Raw genomic sequence first — 6079 nt, 5'->3', positions numbered from 1 at the left:
TCAGCAGGTTTAACTGACACCTTTGATTAAAAATAAGTCTGGCTGCTAGAGCTTTGTCTAGCCTGGGTCTGGACCTTTTTAAAACAAGCATCGGCTAAACCTGATCAAACTAAGTGCTTTTCTCTAAGAAGAAAAGGAGGCATCCCTCAGCTAGCTTCCACAGTGGCTCTATGTATGGATTCTTCCCCCAGTGAGAAAATAAAATGCCTAGAGCATCCAAATCTGAAGCAAACTTGTAAATTAGCTGCTTCTCCAAATGCAGAATGATAAGCGGAAGAGATTAGCAGAGCTGGGGGACACAAGTTATGCTAGCTACAGGCCCATCTGTTCTGTCTGGGTGTTAAGTAGAGAGGTGTTAAGTAGCCAAGGGCAGTATCTTCTTTTGGGCTGAAAGACAGGAGGCTCCTGTAGGCTGCTTATAAAGTGAGACCACGGCAAGGCTCCTTTCTGTCCTTTGCCTATCACAAGGTTGAGTGTCCTGCACAGCAGAAAGGAGCCAAAGTCTCTACTTTGAAACTCCCATCACTCAAACCTCACCTAAGCATGCATTCACAAAAATTTCTCACATTTTATGGTTTTTTAGGCTCAGTATGTTGCACTTCAAGTTTAGGGGGCTGTTTCTCAATAACCTAAATAGTAACCAACCATATCGCTGTGTAACTGAGTTGGCCTAAGGCTGCGTCTCCTCTAGCCACTCTTGGTGGCTAAACTTTAAATGTAGCCAGATGTAACGCATCGACTGGCAGGGCAGTTTGACAGTGGAAAACAACAGGAGATCAGCTATAGACATCCTTTGGATCTAGGTTGTGTGCACTGGGCCTATTCTTGAAAATAATATTTCCTTTGATTTGTGCAGAGAGAAAGGCTACTGTTTATGCTCAATAATATTGTGCATTTAACGCACACCTAAACACTAAATCGTACCTGGTTACGTACTTCGTATCAGTATGCTGCCTTCTTGCAACAGACATGGATTTATCTAAGATCCCAGGAGAGCTGTGCTGAACTCTTTGCTACCCTAACATGTACAGAAGTACCAGTAGCTCGGGTAAGTCTTTGCGGGCTACCACTACCTTTGAACTGCGACAGAGGGGTTATCTCCACGGCTTCCTGTACTGTGCTGCTCTCCCTGTAGATGGCGCAGCTTTACTTCCATTGTGTAACAGTTCACACAACCAGTGTTTTTAAAGTAGAAACTTTGATTTGGGTTCAAGTTTAGGTGAACTGAAATCTTATAAGGAGCTCTTGCAGATCCCAGATCATTAAGAGCCGGCTGCACTTGGGCATGCTTAAACGCAAATGTACATGGTTTAACCTTATTCTGAACTAGTTCTCTTTTCACTTACCTACCAGTTCCCCTCTGGGTTTATTTCCTCATTCACACCTGATGCTTTTGAGCGTGCGGCAGTGCAGCTTTTGGTGCTATAAGTAGCTGAACTAGTGCACAAATGCAAATGTTTGAGCTTTGGTTGTGACAGGCTTAAAATATATATAGTGCATCTTTGAGAGAGATTTATAACTGAAATGTGTTGTTAACAAGGGGCCATCGATTTGAATACTCTGAGATTAAATTAGCACCAGACCTTAGCTATATTAAAACTTTTCTAGTCAAAAGTTAGTTACTACATGCAAAAGGTCATGCCAGACTGCATCCATTGCCCCTCCCCAAGACTAATGCAGATGCATCCTTCCACCCTTCCTTGAAGTTTTTCCAGTTCTGTTTCTAAAAGACATGCAGGGGGTTTGCCCAGGTGACCTTTGAGGTCTCTTCCAATTCCATGATGTAAGACTGCTCTCTAATCAAGTCCCCAGCCTATTAACGATACAGGTGAGGTGGTAACTCAAGTACTTTGGTGCTTGTGTTCAGTGCCTAAACACCCAGATCATGAAGGAGTTTGGCAGTGAAGCAGCTAAAATCCAGCCAATCCTATTACAGCAGCATCTATTTTTAACAGGACGTTGGGGGGGGGGTTTCTTTTACGCAAACATGTTTTTCTTGATGATCTGCTCAGGTCCCTTCCGACCCTACCGACTATGAAACTATGAACTTCTCATTTTGATGCTAAATGGCTATGGCAAAAATTAATTGTGCAAATAAGACGCTTGCTTTTACTTACTTCCCATTTATCACCTGTTTGCTGGTGCTGTCATTGAGAATCGTTAGGTCTTTCACTTAAATACTCTTGTTTTATGCAGCAGGTAATATGGAGGATTTTGTGCCATCTCAGTATTGGCATTTGAGGAAACGCAAGGCTTAAAATGCAGCATGGCTTGTGAAAGATGCAAGAATATGTCTGCTTACCAAGATCACTTTAAAGACTTTGATCCAGGAGCGCACAGATGGCAGAGGATGGAAGGAAAACTGTAGAGAAGGAGGTTGGGACTGGGTTCGGTTGTTCACTTTTTGTTTTTGGAATCCTGTTCGATCAGTTCAACAATAGATATCTCAGGATGAGATGTTTTGTGCATGGGTCCCAATTTAGCAAAGCAGTTCAACTTACGTCCCTAAATGAGCAAAACACCCAGGACATGGTGAAGTGCTCTGCCAAATCTGAACTTTGTTTGGACTGATTATCAGAGGCAGTTGATACCCAGTTCTCAGTGACTTCATTTGGCCCTGAAGGTATGCAGCCTCACGTAGGATTGGGCTTACCAAAAATGCAAACCATGAACTACTGCAGTGTGTCTCTGGAACTGGAAATGTGGCACCAGGCGCTAGACTGTGTCATGACTGACAGGTGCACTGATGCAAGAAGATGCAGCTGTCTGCTCCCTTCCTGCCTCCAGCAAGTGCCCACTTACATGGCATCTTCCTGGTACTGCACATGGATGTAGTCTCATCTACACTGGTTTCATTCTCTTCTATTTCCTTCCATTTTTGTACATGCCCACCTCTTCCTGTACTGGGTCAGGAAATGACTTGTGCCATCAGCAGTTTGGTTTGTTTTTAATAAAAGTCTTTCTGCCTCAAGCTTTTATACTGTAGCCTCTCACCCTAGCGCCTGATCACCTTCCAGAGTAGCAATAGTGCATGTCGGAGTCTATACCTCTTTTCCCTTTCTGAGATCAATATGAATCGGTGGGTTTAGGTTGTTTAGATTTTATTAATTTCTTCCGTTTATGTTGTTGGGGCATTTTTTTTGGTGGGCTGGAGTTAAAAAGGGGCTGTCCCCATTGGGACTCCCATTAGAAAAGCATCACTTTAGAACTACACATTATTAAAAGCAGAATATATTAAATACTTCCAGCCTAAGTTCCTGGTTATGTTCAAAAGCTGAGTAGGTTTATTTGCTTCGTGTTTTGCTAACAGGGGGTTACTGGTGTGGGTTGTTCACAGAGAAGTTTGTGTCACTGCTTTCATTGTCTGTCTGCTTGCTCATGTTTTCCTTTAGATCAGGGGTGGGCAAAATACAGCCCCTGGGCCATATCTGGCCTGCCAGTTGATCCTATCTGGCCACTGCCAGGAGTCTGAGGAGGGAGGGCTGTCCAGACTCCTCCATCCCACCACTTCCATCCCCTCGCCCACCCGGCTACCTGTTGGTGCTGTGCAGGCCTGGCACCATGTCCACCAGCAGCCAGGCCTGCACAGGATTGGGTGCAATGCAGCGTGCTGCATAGCCATCCTGCCCGCTGCGATGAGGCTGCCGCAGCAACACTAGGAGGTGAGTCTGTGCCAGCCATGGGGTGGGGGCTTGGCTTAGGACAGCCCCCCCAGACTTTCCTGGTGTGGTGCAGCGGCTGCTGCTCATCGTGGTGGGCAGGATGCAGCAATGGTGCACTGCATCGTGCCCTGTCCGGTGCAGGCAGGACTGCAGTGCCATCACGTAGCCGGGCAGGCAGGGGACGGATGCTGGGGGTGGTGAAGGATTCTGTGCACTGCACGGCCTGGCCCAGCCCTGGCTGCAGCGGTGTGGGTATAGCTCTTCCTCCTCAGGTTCATGTCGGGCCAGATAAGATCACTTGGCTTCTCCCCAGCAGTTCATCAAAACTCATTAAGTGGCCCTCCAGCCCAGATAATTGCCCGCCCCTGCCTTAGATGGTTAGGTATTGGGAGCAGGATCTTTTCTTCCTTTTGTGTTACGCAGCCCCCGTAGTAGCATGATTGCCTCTGGACGGTGCCACAATGCGGAGAGCTGTTAGTTCTTGCCAAGTGTTGGCTGGTTTGGGGCTTGTAAACCACAGACACTGCCTTCCTCTCTGGTGTAGCACCTACCTGGTTAGTTTCTAACCAGCTAGTTGACTTAGAGCACCTGGTTGGTTGGCTTCTAAAACGTGTACTAAGGCTCTTTGCAGAAATATGGCTCAATTTCTTTTCCAGAGCTCTCTCCACTCATTGGAAGGTAAAGTGAAAGGAAAACTAGTTTGGTGGGATGTAGATGCCAAGGTTGTAGCCATCTGTACGAGACACATTGCTAATGCTTCAGGAATGGCAGGCATATCACATTTGGATTCAGATCAAAGTCTGCCTTGGCAGGTGGCTCCCTCTCACTTATGCTTTTTGAGCAACACCAGGCTTGTCTCCTAGTGACAGTAATGTAAATGGCTTTGGCATGTCCTGCTTCTGATCCTTGCCTATATTATTTATCCTCCGCTCCTGTGGTTAACATAGCCTTTAACTTCCAGTTACCTTAAGCAAAGAGAAGAGAATGGCGCCCTACAAATGCAGCTCTGAGTCTCCATGTGAACGCTGTCTAAAGCATCCCAGGTAACTCTCTGGCAGTGAGAACCAGCCACAGGATCTGCCATGTGCTTTTCTGTCTTGGTAGCTCTCAGAAGTTGTAGCTTCAGTGACTTGCAAATGCCAGGGGTATGGCAAGATGTATTGGAATATGGCTTTGGCGGGGAAAATCAGTTGTGATAAAGATCTGAAATGTGCGTAGCACTGGATTTGATTGCGTGGCGTGATTCTTCCTAGGTAGAATACAGGGGGAATTAAAAAGGGTGACAATTACTTGATTTGCTGCTAAGACTGGAAAGCGAGTTCTTTTCCATAGGCTAAGGAATGGCCTTTGGATCAGGCGGCCTGCGATCACTTCACGCGCAAGGTCCTTGAGCTAACAGGGTGTTCAAAACAGCGTGTGACTACGAAAATATTAACACAGCATGATCGTGACTTTAAAGAAGCCAGCAGGGCTCCTTTCAAGGGTATCCTCTCATTTGGGTTCTATCTTTAAGTAACTTTTAATTGTTTCTGTGCCATGCAGATTAGTGTGCTTTTGGGTTAGGAGTGAGACTTCTTATTTTGGGCATGGAGGAGTTGTGGAAACGGACCATTTGTCATGAAAGGTTGGACCTTACTCCCACTGATTTTAATCGGAAACATGATTGAGTCCTCAATCAACAGGAAAATTATTTAATAACTGTGTAATTGCTTCATTTATTTGCAGTAGGCATCCTTAAAAGCCTGCAATTTAGTGCTTTGCTTTATTTGTGTTATTTCCTTTAGCTCATATGGAGAATTTTTGCAAATGTTACAGTAACTTTGTAAGGGCACCCGGTGTAAGTTATAAAGCTAGCAGTGCATGCTAACGTTTCAATCAATATTTGCATTCTGTACGTCTTAGGTGTCCTGTTGAAACAAAGGAGAGACTTAATGAACGGAGATTGAACATTCGTATATGCCCTTCATGTAAATCAATTACAACATCATCATATTTCCTGGAAAATGATTGATAAAGCAGGATACTTGCACAGCCCTGCACTGTTTTACACTGGGATTTATGGGTGTGGGTACCAGTGCAGAGCAACGATACTAACGACTTTGCTTTGTTGCAAGGTTTTTAAAATGCAAAAAAATCAGGCCAGGATGAAATGCAAGCATATGAAGGCCTTGGAGCCCCGCAAAATGCCTGGCTATTTTAGATATATTGGCAGCATTTCATGCCAATTCATTTATTTGTATTTGAATGTCCAAATCTAATTTGGAAACTTTGGTTGTGCTGGCTCTTCATTGAAAATGTAAGCATTGAACACAACAGAATTGTCTTATCAACAAAGCTAAGAAGTCATTTTTCCTCTTCAGGACCCCGGTCTTGCATCACTTGTACCCGTTTAGATACTGACTGCACTGGAGCTCAGA

The sequence above is a fragment of the Alligator sinensis genome, unplaced genomic scaffold, assembly GCF_000455745.1.
Source record: "Alligator sinensis unplaced genomic scaffold, ASM45574v1 scaffold50_1, whole genome shotgun sequence".
NCBI classification, from domain to species: Eukaryota; Metazoa; Chordata; order Crocodylia; family Alligatoridae; genus Alligator; species Alligator sinensis.
The sequence above is the reverse complement of the archived record's forward strand: the minus strand, read 5'-3'. Positions refer to the sequence as shown.